Raw genomic sequence first — 18,683 nt, forward strand, 5'->3', positions numbered from 1 at the left:
GCAAAATCTGAAATGAATTTTTAATAAAGATAATCCACACCCAATCCATCCTTTTTTTATATACTGTGCCAAAAAACTGTGAATTTTGTGGTGAACTAGATTCAGTGTAACAGAGAATGACATGGTCGTTTATTAGTGCCAACAGCATAATTTTCCTAAAATCTCCTGTTGATTTGATTCATTGGCTTTTTGTTTTTCAGCAGTGTGAGTGTGAGTGTATTCAGGCAACTGAGAACAGAAACCCTGCACAACGGCATAATATTCAGTTTGACCCTACTTTGATCTGATTTGACATTACGAGAGTACAAGCAATTACGTACATTTGCCTGTTTGCAGCATTTCTGGCTGGCTGCAAAGAGAGCGTGATGTCTTTACCCTGACGCTCAGCCGTGTACGCTAATAATGGAGGTCAACAACAAATACGGCCTCTCAGCAGCCATGCCTAATGAAAACAAGTGTGTGTGTGAGTATTTGAAGTGCGTGAAAGCCGTATCACACGCCACAATCCAAACACATCCTGAATTCTGCATGCACCGTCAACAGACTTAAGCAGAGCGCACACAATCCACTGAAGGAGAAAAGGGCATCCTCTGACTTTGATAAAGGCCAGCTTTATCTCGCTCTCTCTTTCTCGCCCCTTCTCATTTGCGTTTGTACATGTTGCCCTTATTCTTGCTGTTACACTATGACACCCAAAGACCCATATGATTATGCATGATGGCAGGTTAATGCCAAGGAGATCAGGCATATCATACAAAGAAATATGTGTGAACTTCTTTTAAGGAGTTGTGTTAAAAGTTATGATGTCATAACCATGACCATTTTAAAATGAGCCATTTAAAATGGTGGGGGTAGATTTGGCTGGTTAGCAAGCCTCTGCTGGTTCCAAAAGAAAGATTGGGGCATCTTTCTCAAGCAACATGAATTACAGTTCAAAAGTTTATATATAAAATAAACATGCATGTCTATGGCTGTGGAGTTATGTGTTGACCTCCTCTTAGAACATGTTCCTGTCCATCCCCTGTGCGCTGGCTTTAGCCCCAGGATAAGACTAAATCACATTAGTGTTTGCTAGCAGAAATGCTGAGTTGGGCATTTGACTGACCCACTGCCTGAGACACACACAAACAAACAAACAAACACAAACACACACACACACACACACACACACACACACACACACACACACACACACACACACACACACACACACACACACACACACACACACACACACACACACACACACACACACACACACACACACACACACACACACAACACAACCTTTCTGATGGCTTACAAATGCACACACTCACAGCTGGTGTCAGATTTAGCACGATGACCTTTGTCGTGGAATCCTAACAAAGTCTGCTCTAGAATCAATGCATGACTTGTCAGTCTGACACTAAATATTGCTCTAGTACTTTCTTCTTACCTTTCTTTGTACTGGTGCACAAAGGCCAAGGACGTGTTTTAGAAAGGTCAGTGCTTCAATGCCAGTCTGGAGACCATAACTTATTCAGCTGTAGCTGGCCACATCTGCTACTGCATATTGATACTGCCGGACTACTAGTTCAGCTTAGTCTACAAAATGGAGCATTCACAGTTTGTACAAATTCAGCTTTTTATATGTATTTATCTGTACTGAAACCATAATAATAACAGCACTGTAGACAAGAGTCTCTCAGCACCAAGGACAGTGAATTTCCCATTATGTGTCTAGCATTGAATTCATCCATCAGGAAAGCCTAGAAAAAAAGACATCATGTACAGTTAGAGTCAGGGAACAGCAGCAGTTCTGTGAGTGTGTGTCAGTGTGTGTTTCTATGCGCTCATTAAATGTAGAGAGGCTCCTCATGCATCAGTGTCCAGGCCAGAAATTAGTAAGTCAGTCAGAGCAGCACAGCTATTTTAAAGCATGCACTTTTTGTGTAAATCGCTATGCTACACAAACACACTTACACTGACGCCATCATCATCATCATGCCTGGATCTAAAGACTGTCGCTTATTTAAAATAAAATGTGTTGGTGTGTGCACATGTGACAGTGGGTGTCATTGACGAACCATCCAAATTTGTGCATGAAAACTATGTATGAACAGAATCATGATTCATCAATAACTTTTGTACTAACATCAGTTCTAGTTTATGAAAAAGGAACAACTAAAAACATACACAAATAAGATATTCTTAGTGGCATTATAGATGTGCTAAGATGAAATTCCATACATAGAAATTTAATTTAATATAATATGTTTCAACTGAACTGGTTTTGAGAATGGCCCACACTGCTCGAGGATCTTGCTGCCCATTATTTCAGTCGAAAGTGTGTCTTTATGTTTGCTGACAGTGACGAAAGGCTGTAAAAGAGAGGTTGTGTGGAAAGAAAAGCCCTTATATGGAGATAGTTTTGGCGTGCTTTATGCAAATGACGAACCTCTGATGAACTTCTGGCATGCAGTTAATTTAGAATACTAAACACACACACACACACACAGATTTTTGCTGTTTTTACGAGCTCGCATGGGGGAAATCGAGTGAAAATCGGTGATGCTCGCATGGTCGCGGCTCGCAGCGTGTGAGAGGAATTACGAGCCGAGCCGAGCACGTTACAAGAATCTCTCAACCTCCCGATCATTTTTAAACATGTTTAAAAAATTTGGGGAGTCGGCCCGTTTTTCACCAAGGGGGTAATCCATCCACCGGAAACTGAAGCCTCCCCGGGAGCCGCCATTGTAGCAGAACTTCACCTGCTGTTAGCATTCCATTGACTCCCATTCATTTTGACAGCGAATAACTTTACATCTGAGGCGTCCAAGGACTCCATTTGTCCATTATTTATTTCTAAAGAAACACGACAATGTATAAAAGGCTTCTTTACCTTGTACCTTACATTATGGCCCCGTAGAAGCCGTTTTTGTAAAAATAGGCTAACAAACTCTCTGTCGCACTGTAGAGAAATTACCGTATAGACCGGCGGAGCAGCTCGCAAGCAATCGGGGGGACGTTTAAAGTCCGATAAAGTCAAGGGAGAAGCCCATAGAGAGTGATAAAGTTGATCCTGCTGCTAGCTCATGGACAGCTAATACTCACGCTCTCCGTCTCTGCGAGATTCGGAAGGGAATGATTCAGATTTCTCTCGGCAGAGCTACTAGAAGACTGCAAACGGTCAGACACGTTGCTCACGTCACCAAGCTCAGTTTGAGCCTGCGCAGTACGCCTGGCGATCAGGAAGTGAGTGCTTCAAATGGGCTTCAATTTTCTCCGTTGAAATCTATGGGGTCGCTGTGTCCATCTTATATACTGTCTATGATTTTCACCAGCATATAGGCTATCCCCAATTCGCTCCGTGCACAATATGGCGACCGTTGACGTTCAAACCCTGAGTGTGCGGGCCAGTACTTCCGGTGAACACTTCTGGTGATCTGACAGCGAGAGCGGGAGAAAACAGCGACCGAGTTCCATTACCTGAGAGATAATTTTTCACAATGAGTGTTTTTAGGATTCAAGAGAGGCGACTTGCCTTTCGGAGGGTGACAGCCTCAGCACTTCATTGTTGTGTGCCGTTATATGTACAGTTTCGTCACGTTACAACAAAGTCAGCTTTCATGCATTCCCCGTTGACGCTGCGGTACGGGCTGAGTGGATGCAGAAGATCCGAAGGGATGATTTTAACCCGACCAAATTTTTAAATGCATATAATTTTCTGTGTATTTCACCTGTGCGTTTCTATGCTTTCTATTACTGCATTTATTTTGTGCAAGTGAGATGAGTAAAGAGCATACTGTTTCATAAATCATTATCTGTCTGGTGTTTATAAGCAGCGCATACAGTATTGTACTACGTGTAAAATATACACAAACTTATATTAAATTGTTTGTGGTAACGTTACCTACAGTTAAAAATGTAACTGTAAATATGTGATGATAATATTGATCGAGTAAGTGAAAATATATACGCAGAATTGAGAAAATTGTATTTATGGAGATAAATTGTAGCCTATCACAGGGCAAACGGGTGAATGTTCACGGGGTATTTTATTTAACAACTCTAATCGTAGTTGTAACTATATTTACAGTAGGCATAATTGAGTCCAATACAATCTTCTGTTCGTGAACAGTTGTATTTCATTCATTAATCTGACTATGCATCCGTGCATTTAATTGCCATTGGCTAGTGTGATAGTAATATGGATCTAGGTAAGTTACATAATTGATTCTATAAACAACTATAAAAGGTAATTTTCGGCTTTCTCCGGCTCCCTGCACTGGGCGTAATGCGAAAACGGAAGTCTCTATCCGCACACTCGCTGTTCAGAAATCCAAAATGGCGGCCACGTGCAACTAGTCCATTGCCAAATCATACACAACCACGTCACAGGCTAGATCGACGGGGCTATACCTCAGTGGCAGCAACCACACAGCGTGCACACACACACACACACACACACACACACACACACACACACACACACACACACACACACACACACACACACACACACACACACACACACACACACACACACACACACACACACACACACACACACACACACACACACACTCTCTCTCTCTCTCTCGTTTTTATGTTGAACGGAGTGGCTAATGTTATCTGCTTTTCAACAAATCATTTGCACACATTTCTGTCATTTTTCTATCTGAAGCTATTGCCTGCAACATTGAAAGCTCCGGTCTCTGTGTTTAGCGCGAAAGCTCACGTGATTGCCGCCGGCTCGGGATAAAATTTGTGCAGGACAGTCGTTCCGTGTACCAGCTGCTTTAACGCGATTATCAGTTAAACTGACTCGTAACGTGTGCAATATTTCACGACCTCCCGAGTGTCCGAACTCGCACCGTGTACGCCCGCCTTAAGTGCCAAACAACTGTTAGCACTTATGTGTGTAAAGATTGACTAAAAACTAAAATAGTAATTTGGCTGTTGTATAAATACACCTTTGAGATCTTAAAGTGTAGGGCTTAAATCTTAAATTATTTTGGAACCTAAAAATAAGCTGCGGACCAAAAAAGGCTGAGAACCCCTGGACCAACCCAACCCTACCCCTCATATACAAACATTTGGTTTCACTTTATTTTGATGGTCCCTTTAACACATTCTGCTGACTAGAAGTAAAGTTCCACCTAAATGTCTATTAACTATCATTAAAGTATTAGTGTATTAGTAGACTGGTAGGGTTAGTTGACATGTACCTGTAGTTGCAAAGATACTTATAGTCAGTAGAATGTCTGTTGGAGAACCATCATTATAAATTATAGTTAGCAGATATTAAGCAGAAAGTCTACTAATATTCTAATGAGAGTTAGTTGACATGTAGTTGCAAAGTTACTTAGTCAACTAAATGTTCAAAGGGGACCATCAAAATAAAGTGTTACCAAACCTTTTTAGGTTTCCATGAGGACATTTTTGTTTAGTTTATTTATCTAACATTTGGTCCCCATGATATAGACACAAACTGACACACACACACACACACACACACACACACACACACACACACACACACACACACACACACACACACACACACACACACACACACACACACACACACACACACACACACACACACACACACACACAGGCTAAGATGCATGTCCGGTTTATAACAGGTTTTCAGAATTTCTGATCCTACTGAGATCTGAGACCCAAAGCAAGCCGTCTGATAATTATGCACATTTTAATCAGTCATATCCCCTTTCCGCCAGTAAAGTTCTGTGTATATGTGACTTGTGTGCGTGTGTGTGTAAGATGGGGAAGGGATTGGAAAATGGAACAGGACAGTGAACACACGTGGGGTACAGAAAAAAGTGCATCTGTGTATATGTGTGTGTAACAAAGTCAAGGGTAAAAAACTATTAAACTAAAGTGGACCTCGGGCCACTGTAAGACTTAATGGCTTTTCCCCCTGCTTTCTCCCTCTCTCTCTCTATAGCCCTGGGTCTCATTCCTCTCCTCTAATCCCACATGCTCAGACGTAGCAGGTAAATTGACTTTTCAGTGACAGACACGGGGGCTTTTCTTCCGAGCTTGACGACAGTAGCCGTGTTCCTCACCTGTGACAGAGCATGTCTACGGCTCACATCACCGCTCCATTCTCAGAGCTGCTGCCATTAGCTTCAGATCACTGCTGCCATTAAAGCAACCTCCGGGTAAAACAGCACTCCAACCGTCATCAGCCCCTACACACACCCACACACACACAATCCTTCACAACCACAAATAAAAGCAACAATCACCACACACTTAGGACAATGATCGGTCCACCATTCTCTTCAAAGAAAACACTTCATATTTTTCTTAAAAGCAGGGGTCTTCAAGTATTGAATTTTTGAATTCAGCACTGAATAAACGGCACCAAATTATGGATTTACAATTGAATATTTGTTATGCTGTTACAATGCAAATCAAAATAATTTACAGAATCATAAAAACGTGTACATTACCTTGTGATTTTTTTTTGTGAAGTGTAATAGAATCATATGAAAATAGATTCTTCCACTCATGCAGATTTAGAGATACATTTATTCTGACACATTAACACAAATATACTTACAATAATATGATTAAACGTGAACATTCTAGTTTTGTTGCATCACATCACATTGCTTGCTTGCAGTAAGTGGACATAGTGTCAATTTTAGAAACCTATTGAGGCCATAGATCTCAGAAAAGCACTGCAAAAGAAACACGAGACACCTGACACTCTAATCTGCTTCCTGTTTGAGGGATATAAGACCCCATCTATCCTGCTGAGCTCGAGCTGCATTTAAGACAAGCATGAAAATACCCATGCAGACACAGACACACACACACACACACACACACACACACACACACACACACACACACACACACACACACACACACACACACACACACACACACACACAAACACACACACACACACACACACACACACACAAACCACATAAGCAGTTTCGTCCTGCGGATGAGCTGGAATCAGCCAAGTGCACTTCATAGTTTATTCCATTACTTCACTGCACAGCTCTTCTGGTTAAAGAAATACAGAAACCAACAGAGACGTGTGTGTGTGTGTGTGTGTGGTCATATCAGTCATCTATTTCCCCCTCTAATTGCACAGGATTAGAACAAGTTTGCCCAATTTAAGCAACAAGGAATGGCTGTTTAATCATTTGCCTAATTGCTGCCAACTCGCTTCCAGAATCTCTCCATGGGCTGCATGCGCCCTGTGGGTGATATGTGTGTTTGAGAAGGGCGGTTAAAAGATATATGTACGTTGTGCACCCTCGTCCGTGTTCTTCCAGGAGTATATACATTAATTTGTGCCTATGAATAGGTGTTTGTTAAACCTGTTTCCCTGACCATGCAGCTTTCTTCTCCTTCTCTTCCAGCAGCTGTAATCTAAGGCTCTTACAGTCATTTAGACAGTAGACAAATCTGTTCTGCTTTCTTAGCATAAACAGTGTCAATAGAGCCATGTGGTGCTCGGTAGTAACGAATGGACCTGCATCGGAAGTCACCAGCACAGCCGTGTACGATAGCAGGAAGAACCCTCCTAGGGACCAATTGGAATAAGTTGCTATTTGGTGCACTTTGCCTTGTGTGCTAATTGTACAGGTGCTCGTGAGAAATGACTCTCAAACACAAAACATTCATCATTCTCGATTTCCTAAGTTATTTACAACTTAGTTTGTGATTTACACTTCTTATTTCTGGCTTTATAAGAACATTAAAGTGCACTAAAACTGCAGTTGGTTAATAAATGTTAGACATGTTCCAACACTTACCTTGATATATGACCAACAAGTTTTTACATGGAATTAAATTGGTGAAATCTGAAATGTAGGGAAAGAATTCACTTAACCGTTGTCATTGTGTGCAATATTTCAGCACAAAAATCTGCATCTAACAGAGAATTGCTACTTTAATGTCGGTCTGTACCTCACACAAAAACTCATAAGGCATTAGTAAAACTGAATGTAAGGCAAAAGCCAATACATTTTTTATATAGGGGGCTGTTCAAATTGAAATAAAAAATATTAGACAATGTGTACAAATGTGTCAGTAATTTAAAACAATTATTATATATAACCTTTATTTAAACAGGAAATGTCCCATTGAGATATATATATATAGCAAGAATGCATTAAATTGATTAACTCACAGTGAAGACATTTGTTACGAAAGATTATATTTCAATTAAATGCTGTTCTAAACAGCATCTGAACAGCTGTTATAAAAGAATACTGAAAAAATAAATATATCAAGTTTTCCACAAAAAATATTAAGTAGCACAGCTATTTTCAACATTAATATTAATATGAAATGTTTCTGGCAGCAAATCAGCATATCAGAATGATTTCTGACGGATCATGTGACACTGCTAGAACCATCACAGGGATAAATTACATTTAAAAATAGAATCAGAAATAGAAACACAATATTAATGTTTCACTGTATTTTTTATCAAATAAATGCAGCCTTGGTGAGCATAATAGACTGACCCCAAAACAAAAAATTTGGCAAATCTAGTGATAATTTTTGTGGCGAGCAGGACGAGGCCGAGGGCCGTGAGAGAACGGCGTGAGGCCGGTGGCGTGATTGATAATGAGCGACATCTGCACGACGCACCGGTCTCGTATCTCTCATGGAGGAGCGGAAGCATAAAGAAGGAGCGACGACAGTGAAGAACGAGAGAGGCCAGGCCTGGATTTTATGTTGTGTTTTATTATATGACAGCAGTCGTCCGTGAGGGGCTGCGGTCTTTACTTTCGTTTTGTATTTTGTTATTAAAGTTGTTGAATGTTCGCCGGTTCCCGCCTCCTTCCTATAACATCTAACTGCGTTACAATTTCATACTCAAAAGCACTTGTTATAGCAACCAGTCCTTCATAAACAACTTAGAACCTTTGTTCCCAGGTGGACTTAAAGAAAACCCTGCGTGGGCAGTAAAATTAGAGTTTGCCAGATTAAGAAAGTCCTAGCCAGTTTTATAAGCAATAGGCCTACATCAGACAGTCAGTGTGTCATTGGATGTTGGTTAAAAGTAATTCCAGAAATAGCTCTGAAAAATGTATTTAGTTTTTTATTTTATTTTTATAAATTTAATTAAAATGTCTGTAAATGCTACTTAAGTTGAAATTGTGTGATATAAAGTAATTCAATTTATACATGTGTAAGTGTGACTTCAGTGACCAAATACTTTTTGAGGTCAGAGTATCCTTGAATACACTGGCCTATAATTGTCTCGGTCAGCAAATCCATTTCTCCATCCTCTCTTTCTGTTTTTTTTTGCTCTGCTCACTTCTCAAACGAACTCCCTCTTTTTGTCTGTTTGTTTGTCAGCATGTCTCAGCTGACATGCTTTCATGCTTCAGCTTTCATGCGATTTTATCACACAGCACCAGCAAAAAAAGTTCCTGTTGCTCAAATCTCTCTGACACACATACACACACACACACTCAGATTGATGTGAACATTCAGAGCTGTCTGTGTCTCTCTCATGCTGCATGTGATTCAGGATGATAAGTAGAAAACCAGAGTTGTCACCATATTAACATAAAGGTCACGTAAGGAATAATTTTTCATCTTCCTGCCCATCCTTTCTTCTCTCTGTCTGTCTCTTTCGAAACATAAATCAAATCTCTCCTCTTTCCAAGACTCAAGCATTCATGCACAGTGACACCATTACGAAGGAGAGAACATGAAGCTCCTCTACCCAATCCGTTGGTGAAAACAAAACAGACAAACTCCAGGTCAGTGATTCCCAACCACCGGAAAATTTGTTAGAAAACAAATATTACTCAACAGCTGCCCAACTGGGGATGTCGTCGGACGGTGGAAGGAATACTTCGAGGATCTCCTCAATCCCGCCGTCACGTCTTCCATTGAGGAAGCAGAGGCTGAGGGCTCGGAGGTTGACTCGTCCATCTCCCAAGCTGAAGTCACCGAGGTAGTCAAGAAACTCCTCGGTGGCAAGGCGCCGGGGGTGGATGAGATCCGCCCTGAGTACCTCAAGTCTCTGGATGTTGCGGGGCTGTCTTGGCTGACACGCCTCTGCAGCATCGCGTGGCGGTCGGGGACAGTACCTCTGGGATGGCAGACTGGGGTGGTGGTCCCTCTTTTTAAGAAGGGGGACCGGAGAGTGTGTTCCAACTACAGGGGGATCACACTTCTCAGCCTCCCCGGGAAAGTCTATGCTAGGGTACTGGAGAGGAGATTACGGCCGATAGTAGAACCTCGGATTCAGGAGGAACAGTGCGGTTTTCGTCCCGGCCGTGGAACACTGGACCAGCTCTATACCCTCTACAGGGTGCTGGAGGGTTCATGGGAGTTTGCCCAACCAATCCACATGTGTTTTGTGGATTTGGAGAAGGCATTCGACTGTGTCCCTCGAGGCGGCCTGTGGAGGGTGCTCCGGGAGTATGGGGTCCGGGGTCCTTTGCTAAGGGCTGTCCGGTCCCTATACGACCGGAGCAGGAGCTTGGTTCGCATTGCCGGCAGTAAGTCAGACTTTTTCCCGGTGCATGTTGGACTTCGGCAGGGCTGCCCTTTGTCGCCGGTTCTGTTCATAATACTTATGGACAGAATTTCTAGGCGCAGCCAGGGGCCGGAGGGTGTCAGGTTCGGGGACCACACGATTTCGTCTCTGCTCTTTGCGGATGATGTTGTCGTGTTGGCCCCTACAGACCAGGACCTTCAGCATGCACTGGGACGGTTTGCAGCCGAGTGTGAAGCGGCTGGGATGAGAATCAGCACCTCCAAATCCGAGGCCATGGTCCTCAGTCGGAAAAGGGTGGCTTGCTCACTTCAGGTTGGTGGAGAGTTCCTGCCTCGAGTGGAGGAGTTCAAGTATCTTGGGGTCTTGTTCACGAGTGAGGGAAGGATGGAACGGGAGATTGACAGACGGATCGGTGCAGCTTCCGCAGTAATGCGGTCGATGTACCGGTCTGTCGTGGTGAAGAAAGAGCTGAGCCGCAAGGCGAAGCTCTCGATTTACCGGTCAATCTACGTTCCTACTCTCACCTATGGTCATGAGCTTTGGGTCATGACCGAAAGGACAAGATCCCGGATACAGGCGGCCGAAATGAGCTTTCTCCGCAGGGTGGCTGGGCGATCCCTTAGAGATAGGGTGAGGAGCTCGGTCACTCGGGAGGAGCTCAGAGTAGAGCCGCTGCTCCTCCACATCGAGAGGGGTCAGCTGAGGTGGCTTGGGCATCGGTTCCGGATGCCTCCTGGACGCCTTCCCGGGAAGGTGTTCCGGGCACGTCCCACCGGGAGGAGACCCCGGGGAAGACCTAGGACACGCTGGAGAGACTATGTCTCTCGGCTGGCCTGGGAACGCCTCGGTGTCCCCCCGGAAGAGCTAGAGGAAGTGGCTAGGGAAAGGGAAGTCTGGGCATCTCTGCTTAGACTGCTGCCCCCGCGACCCGGCCCCGGATAAGCGGAAGAAGATGGATGGATGGATGGACAAATATTACTCTAAAATAAATATTAGCGCTGTCACAAGAAAATTCAAAAAGTCAGCCATTGTATTAATAGCAATTTTAAATGTACACTATGTAACTTTTGGCCTTCTAGCGGTCAAAAAAAGAAACTGCATGCATTTTGCGGAAGAACATGGGTTTGGTTGTGCTTTGGCTCTGCATGTTACTTTACCCATTAATAGACACTTCCTTGAAAATATATTTTTTAAAAACAACCATAACAACCCTTCATAATAGATAATGCCTTACAACGAACTACATAAAAAAATGCCATCACCGTGACCCTTTTACAACATTTCAAATCCTTTCAAAATGTATAAATGGGCGACTTCCCGTAAGTTTGAGATTTAGCTGTTCCATGTCAACCTTTACAGATTTACCCATAAACAGATTAACACTAGGTGCTGCGCGGTATGACCAAAAATCCATATCACAGTATTTTTCAAATTATACCGGTTTCGCGGTCAATGAGGGTATTTTTTTAAAAAGCATGACTGGGTGTTAACCACATTTTATACTGATCGAGAAAGGAAATACTGCAGTAGATTGACTTAGAATGCCCTATTTTACTGTCATGAGTGAATATTGTAGAAAAAACACACACTAGTATTAAAGGTTGTATCAGCAATTTCAGGCCCAAACATAAATGATCACATTCATCTAATCTTTCCTAACGATCCGCTAGCTGCCCGCCCCATAAGCAAGCTGTCAAAAAAATGCGTCTCTGTAGGCAGCCTAGGCTCTGAGATCTGCACACAAAAACAATTGGTTTCACCAACCACTCAAAACCAAAATAAATAGTGTTCCAACCAATCACCGACAGGGGGTGGAGGTTTTGCGCTCGTGCACGGCTGCACGCGAAGTCGGAGCTGAAGAAGAAGCCAGCGTCTATCAATGAACAAAAGAAATTTAACATGGCTGAGTCAATCCCCAAGAGGAGGAGGATGATTAGGGCGAGGGAATACCATCGTGTTTATTCCAAGACACGGCTTCTTCTTCAGCTCCGACTTCGCGTGCAGCCGTGCACGAGCGCAAAACCTCACAAAATCCACCCCCTGTCGGTAATTGGTTGGAACAATATTTTTTTGGGTTTTTGAGTAGGTTAACCGGTTGAAACTGGTTAACCGATTAGTTTAAAATATGCTGCGCTATTTGAAATAACAGCCATTTCGAGCCGGGCTGCAATTTCGCAACTCTGTCGCATCTCTCTGCCGCTCACACACACACACACACACGGCGCCGCCCTTTCACTCACGTCACTTTTTTAAAAATCCCCTACAGCGCGAAACATGAGTCCCGCAAACGCGGCGCCGAGGAGCTTGTATGTAATCGGAGGACAAATGGCTCTTAGTTTCTAAATGGTTTGGGTACAAGGTGATCGCGTTGAAAATAAAGGCGTTTGTCTAGCGTTAAAAGCTCATTTGAAACATTGCCGCGGCTCATTTAAGAAAATCTCCTTATCTGTTACCACTGAAATGTAGATGTAATGTATTTCCATATTTATGCACTGTATCACAAGTTGCAACTTACATCTGTGTCATTCTGTTTGGTGAAATGGTCCCACACACTACTCTTCTTTGCACGCTTCCTCCTGTCGTCTGCTCTGGCTCTAACCTCGAGTGTGTTAACCTGTAGCCTTTACTTTTCGCAAACCTTGTGAGCGCGCGAACCCAAACGCTGTAACCTCACGCCAAATGTTTTTATTGGTTTATTAAGTACAAACAGGCGAGTTATGAAAAGAGGGATTTGTTCACTTCACACAAAAATATCTTGGAATGTGACGGCTAACTGTAGTAGCGTTTAGTCCACTGTCTATTTAGCCTAATTTAGAGATCTTTTTTTTCTTCTTTTTTTTAACCGACTACCGACAATTTTGATCGGTTAACGATACGGTCAACCATCGGTCAAACGGTCATCGGTTAACATCCCTATTGAAAATACAATCGAAACTTTTCTAAAGACCGTCAGTTCACTTCAGATACATTCATATAAAAACACAGCACCGCGTTTTGACTTTGAAAGACTTATTCAACGATGTCAATACTCAATACCAACTACAAATTGATTTTCCAAAAGGCTGTGTTGATATTGTGAACCAATGTATGGGAAACACTGTAATATTATTTGACAGCTATCAATTATTGTTTAACCTATCCATCTTCACCGTCACGCTTAGTAACACATACAGCTGTGCATTACCACAGTGTAACAGTGAAAAGCAACCCTCCTTGCAGTGTCGCACCGCGTTCCCAACATTGTTTAAGCGACATACACCGGTATTGCGGTATATAAACAATTAATATCATAACAAAAATAAACACCGGTATTCGGTATGAACTGGTATACCGCACAGCACTAACACTGGGCAAATTCCTGCCCATACCTGAATCTGGCCCCTGTATGCAATTTACAGTGAAAACCATTCTGCCCGGTATATAATATAAACATGTTAGGCATAATAACCTTACTGTACCATAGCGAACCAGGGTAAGACAAAAATATGTTTTGGAATAATGATTGATGTATTGACAAATTTTGGAACAAAAAACGTTACCCAGTGTACCATAATAAAGAATGAAAGAACATGCAAGACAAACACTCTGCTCTAGGACTGCTCTAGGTTAGAAGTTTTCAAAATTGTTGTACTCAGGACCCTCAAATGTGACGATCCCCTTACCTTGTATTATAAACATGAAGTGTGATTTAATAAAGCAGTTCCCTATCTTGTCATTTACTTCAACTTTGTGTCGATGTACTGCCACTAGGGATCGCATTTGGGAGCCCCAAACATATACCCCCAGAGTTGGCAACCATGCTTGCCTGGGGCCGCTGTGAACATCAGGCTAGAATGGTATCCTCCACCCTGTCCTGAGTGTTCACAGCTGGATAACTGGTATCTGGGCTCGGAACACGACTCACAGCCACACCCAGCTCCAGTGTCTTTCTTCCCGGAAGTGCATGAAGAGCTCAGGAAGTCATGGAGGCAAGCACCTTTTACACCAGGGCCCGCTTCACAGGCTCTTCCACCCTCACTACACTCGATGGTGAAACAACCCGGGAGTACACGGAGGTTCCACAGGTGGAATATGTGATTGGCGTGCATTTATGCTCGCAAAACACTACTAGCTATCAGAATCGTCCCAGATTCCCTTCCAAGGCATGTAAAAAGGCTTGCTCTCCACTACATGCCATGGCCCATAAGGCCAAGGCACAAAAATATCTGCACAAGGGTAGTTCTGAGCCGGGATTTGTGCAGGAACTCTACGAGCAAAGAAGGTCAAGGTGCAGGCTCTCGGCCAGACACCTTGGTAGTGCAGGAAAGATGAGGGATGGACAGTGACAAGGTTCACTTTCTCAATACCCCTATCTCGCAAGATGGCCTCTTCACCGACACTGTTGAGGACTTTGCCCAGTAGTTCTCTGCAATCAAGAAGCAGACAGAGGCCATCAAACATATCCTGCCTCAGAGTGACTCTACCATGACCTACAGGCCACTAAGGTCCCACACTCCATCTTCTCATTGTTAAGAGCATCCGCCTGCAGCAGCCACACCAGCTCCGCTGCAGCCCGAGCTCACAGCTTAGGAGTAGGGCACAATTTGTCACCAGCACTCAGACCTCCACGGGAGACCTAAGTGGACTTGAGTGACTTATCCCTTAAGCCAGAGCCCCTGTATGCTGTGAAGTGGCGTCTGTTCGCAGACTGTTGTTTTTCCCAAGGTGAAGACCTACAGAGATGGGCAGTCGGGTCAGTGCTTTACTTCCTGCAGAAGAGGTTGGAGTGTATGTGGCCGCCAGTCCCACCATAGAGACACATCACGATGCAGTCATTACGGGAAGCACGACCTGATCATCAGGTTCCTCAGAGGCGCCAGGAGGTTAAATCCTCCAAGGCCCTGCCTTATTCTCTATTGAGACTTCTCTGTCTTGCTGGGCCTACAGATAGCTCCTTTTGAGACCCTGGACCCTCTCTTTGAAGTCAGCCCTCCTGGCCGAGCTCACTTCCATCAAGAGGGTTGGGTGACATGCAGGCGTTCTTTATCAGCAAAACGTGCCTAGAGTTTGGTTCGGCATACTCTCACGTGATCCTGAGACCCTGGGCGGGCTATGTCCCCAAAGTTCCCATGACCCCATTTAGGGATTAAGTGGTGAACTTCCTTTAGAATAAGGCAGACCCAGCCTTGTCGTTGCTATGTCCAGTACGCGCCATGTGTGTTTACTTGGACCACAGGGAGAGCTTAAGATGCTCTAAGCACCTCTTTGTCTGTTTTGTGAGACAACATAAGAGGAAGGCTGTCTCGAACAGAAGATTGCCCACTGAATTGTGGATGCCATTGCTTTGGCATTCTAGGCCCAGGATAAGCCATGCCCCCTAGGAGTTTTAACACACTCCACAAGGAGTGTTGGCTCTGGCAAATGGCACCTCTCTAACAGACATATGTAGTGCAGAGGCTAGGCAACAGAGCACCCAATACTTTTGTGAGACTGGCTGGGTGTACCGCTTGCACACAACGCCTTTTCCTCTCTGGGGTGATAACGTCAGCTTTTCGGTAATGCCATATTATCTATTTACCATGGTGCGGTTTCCCTGATGGTAAACCTGTATCTTCCCCAGCTCTGCTCTGCCACCAGTTTATTGATTTGACTACACAAACACAATTGGATGATATATGAAATGAACTAATTTAACAAAGGCCTTCTGAAGCGAAGCGATGTGTTTGTGTAATAAAAAAAACATATTTAAAACTTTATAGACTAAAATATCTAGCTTCTGGAAGACGACCGTACGCAAGTCGACCTACGCCAAAAGAGTAACACTAGACGATGTATGACGTAGGAGTAGCGTAAGTGTAAGCTTTGATGCCTCTCGCGGTTCAAACTGGGCTGGGCAACTGTGTTCGTTATTACTTTGTGCGTCAAGTTCAAGGTTACTCTTTTGGCGTAAGAGATATGTTGCCAGATGTCTCAAAGTGAATTGGGACCCCTTTAAAGGTTATTGTATTATTGCGCATTCCGGGGTGACAGGAGAGGGGATGGGTTGAGTGGGTGGGAACGGGGCCCTTAGTGAAGATCCTAATAGGCCCTCCATACTAAAATTAAATATGTTTTAATAAACTTTGTTGGCCCAAGATCCATTTTTGTTTAAAAAAAAAAACCTTTTCCACTGCATGGTACGGTTCAAGACACCAAACCTGCTAGCAGCAACAGCCACTGCAGTATCATTTAACTTCTTTAAATGACTTGCTTTAAACGACCATCACACACAACTTGAAAAAAGAAATGGTTGAATCGTGGTCAGTAGACGAGGTGCAGACTTTCCTACTTTGCGGATGATCAAATGAGCGGATGATGTCCCGTCAGTAGGTGGCGCAACTATGGCGATCAGTCCATAATCCCACCCATTTTGAAGTGGTACTAACTGCAGTGGAAAAGCAAACCAAACCATAACGAGCTGAACCGTACCACGCAGTGGAAAAGCACCATTAGTTTCTAAATCGGTTTATGAATCTCTCCATGTATTTTGAGTAATTAGTCCATTTGTTTGTTTCCTTTCTGAATATCTTTATCCTATTACAGTCCCTCTCTCTTAGTCTCATACACTCACACTCCCTCTTCTCCCCTGCACCCCTCGCTTGTCACCAGCAGTTCAATTAACTGCTCAGGCATTAGCTCACAGACACTTTGGCTGGCTGTTAATTTAAATCAGCCGTCACATTATACTTGCCTCATATTCATCACCTTCTCATAACCTTGTCATTCCTGACAAACTTCCTTCCCCTACATCTCTGCCTCTCTATTTTAGTCAGCATCACGGCCACTAAGACTCCCAGCCAGTAGTTAACACTGTGGCAACATTAAAGAGCTCATGAGGAATGTTTGGGGGAGAAAAAAATCTTTCACGTTGTTGGTGTGATTTGGGAAGACATTTACCCAGGAACGGATTTGTGAGACGGAATATTCTGAAGAGCAGCGGTCCGTCAGAGGGGTTCAATAGGGGGCTGAACCTCCTCAAACATGCATTCAAAATGCCCATAACAACTAAAGTGATCAAATTAACTGTTGTTTTAATTAATTTACTTTCTAATGTGCAAAACTTAGATTCATATAAATGTAAAATATATATTTTTATTTTTGTTCTTGCATGCACTATAACCAAAGATGATTGAGGGCCCTATTTTAACGATCTGAAACGCAAGTGTCAAAGCGCAAAGCGCAAGTAACTTTGTGGGCGGATCCCGGCGCTGTTGCTATTTTCCCGGCAGGATAAATGCTTCTTGCGCCCGGCGCAAATCTAAAAGGGGTTGGTCTGAAGTAGCTTCATTATTTATAGGTGTGGTTTGGGCGTAACGTGAAATATACCAATCAGAGCGTCCTCTCACATTCCCTTTAAGAGCAGGCGCGCTTGTTCCAACGCGGATTGGTATTATAACGGCGGATTTGCCAGCGCATGCCAGGAGCGATTCACAGCCGAGGAGAGTAAAACACAGAGAAGTGACATTGGGGATGATGGGAGAAACTCACCCAAATTAGCTTCGGTTAAACAGGCGTATAATTTGGGTAAATGTGTAAACTAGATTTTTTTTTTAAATATATATTTTTTTTCACATCTTCACGGACACAACAATGATTTCCCTCGTGTGTTAATATTTTTCCTTGTAATAATGTATGATTTGCAAAAATGAAAACTGCTGCGTCTGTTTATATTAGAGAATCAAAGTGTATGTGCGTTGTTCACACGCTACATACTGGCCATTGTGCGCCCTTAAAATACCATATGACGCGCAACGCGCCACTGTCTTTAGACTGGGTTTTTCCTAGTCAGTGGCGGAATTGCTTTCTAAAACTGGAAAATAGCACCAGGGAAGTTTTGCGCCGGAACACACCTCTTTTCGCCGAACCGTCCCCGTGAGCGCAAGTTCATTCCCTAATTTACCGACGTGAAATATCATATCTCTCTCTGTATGTTTACAGCATTAGGTGAGTTGTTTTTTTCTTGAGAAAAATTTATGCTTGTGTAGCCTACCTAATATTTATCCAAATGAGTCAATATTAAATCAAGCCACAAGTCTCTCCTGCGCTGGCTCAACTCCTCTGTCTCCTTCCCTTCACGTTTTCTGACAGTTGGTATCGCATAAAAACTAACTTCTTCTTGCTGTTGTTAGAACAGCAGTGTATTACACAACACACCATC

The 18,683-nt window shown here is 43.3% G+C and overlaps 1 long non-coding RNA gene across 2 annotated transcripts in view; it reads right to left on the minus strand.

Annotated features, from left to right (window-relative positions):
* The window catches only part of LOC306995212, a 112,623-nt gene that overhangs the window by 10,063 nt on the left and 83,877 nt on the right, over window positions 1–18,683 (minus strand). The window lies entirely within an intron of this gene.

Source organism: Phoxinus phoxinus, assembly GCF_949152265.1.
Source record: "Phoxinus phoxinus genome assembly, chromosome: 1".
NCBI classification, from domain to species: domain Eukaryota; kingdom Metazoa; phylum Chordata; class Actinopteri; order Cypriniformes; family Leuciscidae; genus Phoxinus; species Phoxinus phoxinus.